This window comes from Photinus pyralis, unplaced genomic scaffold (genome assembly GCF_008802855.1).
Source record: "Photinus pyralis isolate 1611_PpyrPB1 unplaced genomic scaffold, Ppyr1.3 Ppyr1.4_LG6, whole genome shotgun sequence".
NCBI lineage: Eukaryota > Metazoa > Arthropoda > Insecta > Coleoptera > Lampyridae > Photinus > Photinus pyralis.
The window spans coordinates 28,223,635-28,227,734 of NW_022170663.1; positions in this window are offsets into that span (position 1 = coordinate 28,223,635).

Genomic DNA, 4,100 nt, shown 5'->3' on the forward strand with positions numbered 1-4,100 from the left:
AACGCGGAACGTTTATAGTAAGGCGCACGCTTTTACTAAACAGCAAAAGGCCATCATTCGCGCTCGTCGTTGACACAGAACCTCAAGGATTTCCTCTTCGGGCGGAAAATAATGAAAAATACCCAGTTAGTTATAAATCATTAACAAACTTAATTTTTTATACATAAAAACGAAAAAATGTAGGCCATGGCTGAGGTGCGCATTAGTGTAATTTTCTACACGCGAAACGCTGGGAAAATTATATTCAGCTGTAGGTACCATTTTGCCTTTCTATTGACGCTGTAAGATGATGCTTAGCTTGCGGGATCTAACCATATATTGACCTTCTTAGCGAGATTTTTAAGCTGAACTTTACCGGCCTAGTCTGCTGAGTGCTAGTTGTCATCCCCATCCGAATGTGACGTAGGCAGGTCCTATAATCGGTGCAGCTAAGCGCCAGTGCAGTGACCTACAGAAGTGAATGGAAACATTTCTAATAGCTAACTTCCTCACTCATCTTCATCTGAGAAGGTCAATCGTAACATGAATTACTAATAGTGTTTCCATCTTTACCAGCGTATGGATACAATGTTTTGAGAACCTCTTCGTCTCTGGTCTCGGGCCAGTAGGTTCGCAAATTATGTATTGTTGTTACTTTCACTGTGAATTTGCAGTTGTAAAAGGGAAATGATTGATGATCTAAGCTGTTTTGACGCTCCTCATCTTACGACGAACGGCCGATAGTACCATTTTGGAAAGTGTTTCATTCAAGAAAAGCTATTGATGAGGATTATAGTGTATTACTTTAAATTATCATCCGGTAATACTAGGTATCATCAGTCCTCTTCGCGGATTATCTTTTGACCGTTTGAAATTTTCTTTAAAAATTTTTCATCATTTTCATCGATAGACGTTTTTCTAAATGAAGATATTAAACATAAACAATGAAACGATACAAGGAAAATTTAAATCTTACTATTGGAACGCATCTCGTAGATTAACATCTTTTGATTCCAAAACTTTCTCTAGGTACACGATATCGTTTTTTGACAGTTGATTAACTGTGGAAATGTTTAGCTTCAAAGCTAAAGGTCAGTATTTTATTAGCGAAGTTTAAAATTATCGATCTCACGAGTAATTTTGGCTGCGTTAATGAATTAATTTTATTTAATTTCAATTGAGGGTACGTCTTGATTTTGTAAAACATATCACAAAGTAAATAATTAAGTTTTTATACTGGTAGCGCTATCTAACGGTAAAGTTATAGCACCTCCGAAAACCATATCAAAATTATTTTCTTCAATTATCGATCTCACAAGTAATCTAACTCAAAATAGACTATAGCCTGCACATCTACACTATAGAAGACAGCTTTTAGTGAAAATTTGACCCGAACAGCCAGCCATAACGAATATAATTGATTACAATGCTCAAACGATATTACTGTACCCCACGTTGCGCACCAAAAATTAATGCTGTGTGAAATGGTACGCGGTCAAGATACAACCCAACAGACACCTACCTAGTTATTTCAAATTATCATTATTTTCTTCTCTCTTTTTAAAATTTCGACACAAATAAAATATTAACATTGGCAGAGGTAAGTCAAATTAATATCCAAATTAACAAATCCGTACAAGGAAAGAAAGGTGCTAACAGCCTTGTTTATTTCTTCCTGTTCGTACCTAAAAGTTCCACTCATCCGTTCAGTCACGTAGTTTTCCGGTGCGATTCGAAACACCGCTTCGTTATCTCGTACATGGCGTTGTTAGTGAATAAATCCAATGATTTTTTTCGATAACGCCTTTGCAAAACATCATATTTACTTATTTATGCTACTCAACGAATAAACTTGCACGAGTTAAACAATTACCAAATTTACAATTAAAAACGAAAACTGATATTACAATGACAATTTAACAAATTTTCCAATGTGTGTCTTTTTGAACAAAATCCCTCAGGTCTTATAAATAAATTGAAACATTTTACATACGGGATGTCCTGACTGCTATTTCAAATGCGTAAATCGTAAGTTACATTGACAACAAGTACCTACATTTTCACTAAAGAGTGACTCGCTCTCATTTTCGACATTATTTTAACGTAAAGAAATGGGACGCCCCTGCAGTTTACACAACAATATGTAAACATTAATCCGTGCAAAACTGTGCCGTCGGCATACAACTTTCCAGGTGGATGGACTTTTTTCTCTGACGAAAAACAAATATCGCCGCGCCTCTGCTTCAAGTCACTTGGTCGCAAATATGGACAAAAAAACCTAAATTTGAACATATTCACATATATTTAAGAGAAATCAGATTCAACCTTCATCATTAATTCAAATACTAAGGTTAAACGAAATTATTTCAAGTTTTCACGTTCTTTGGTCATAATAAAAATGGTTACAACCCCTTTTATTATTAATCATAAATGATAAACGTAAATTGGACCAAATTTGAGGACTCTCGTTATTTAATGATAAATTCATTTCAATGGCTTCTAGCTGGACCTTTCATATTTTTTTCATTTTTGAACTGAATCTCTTCTACACCCTTAAATACAAGAAAATGGTTACCTTAATTATAGAGCGATACTAAGGACTACCCCTTGATCGTTTAACTTCGAAGTACTGATTGATCCACTAAGTGCATCCAAATAATTAAAAAGGGCGTACGGTCGATACAAAATCATAGGGCTCGTATAATGAATGGGTCAAAACTAACATGAGACCTCTTGTGTACTGGGGGGCATTCCATACTCCCAGACTCCCCTGTGACAATTTAACCCTTAAAACGTGCAGTCCTAAAGGCTCTTTCAAAAAATGATGATGTAAGTGCTAAAGGTGCTCAATATTTTAGGGAAGGTAGAACCGGGGAGTCATGGAAAACCCCCCAGGAAGAAGGAAGAGTTAAACTTCATTTACCTACAACTGACATAACCCCCCACATAGAATCCCCTCCCGTGATACGTTCATCCTCAATACGTACTAAAGATTCCGGGGAAGAGTTAGAACCGGCGATCTGGTGGAGTATGTAATACCCGCTAGGTTCACCCCCAATACGTTCGGTTCTTAAAACTCTTTCGACAAATTATGGTGCTGAAGTAACTAAACAGGTATTCCAATACCCCCAAAAAAAAGACAATCAATCTTCATTTACCTACAACTGGCATAAGACATTCGTATATGGGAGGTATTGAATAAAGTCAATAAGACCTTTGTACAGGGTGTCCCATTAATAATGGCCACAGGCCATATCTATGGAACCGTTAATTGCACAGCTTCGGGAAAAAGTTTTTGTTAACAAAAGGGGCCAAGAGTAATCGCTGTAAATTATTTTCAAGTTTATAGCTTCGCCGCTAGAGGGCGTACGATTCATGTTTAAGTAGAAAAATGATCTTTTTCTTAAAATATACCCAACATAAAAAACACATGCATAGCAATCTCGTATCAATTTTGCATCATTTTGATGCAGCATATATTGCTCTAGTTCATAAAATATGAGGAGGGTGGGAAGGGGAACATCTCGATTTAAGGAATTGAATGTAACTTTGAATTAGGTTAACACTAACAGATTTTTACATAATAGGTCTTGTTAGAAGGAGCTCTCTTCGTGGAATCAGATTTTACATGAAGAGTTTTTTTTAGTAAATGTGATTAGTGGTAGAGGGCGCGATGTGACATTAACATAAACTTTGCAGGCATGGAACGATACAATTATTGTATGATATTATCTAATAAGATGGAAAAGTGAGAATAACAGCGAAAACAGCATTTTGATATCTGTTTTCTAAGCAAAGATATGGCGAAAATACGAACATTCTCTCTATTCATGTAAAATCTGATTCCACGAAGAGAGCTCATTCCACGAAGACCTATTATGTGAAAATCTATTGGTGTTAACCTAATTCAAAGTTACAATCAATTCCTTAAAGAGATGCCCTTCCCACACCTCTCATATTTTATGAGCTAAAGCAATATGGCCTGTGACCATTATTAATGGGACACCCTGTACATTCAAATACAATCATTCAAAAATTAGGTGATCATAATGTGACTTCAACCAAAGAGTAACTTCAACTTCAATTCGCGTGTTTAATTTACGCTACCCAAACTTCGCTAC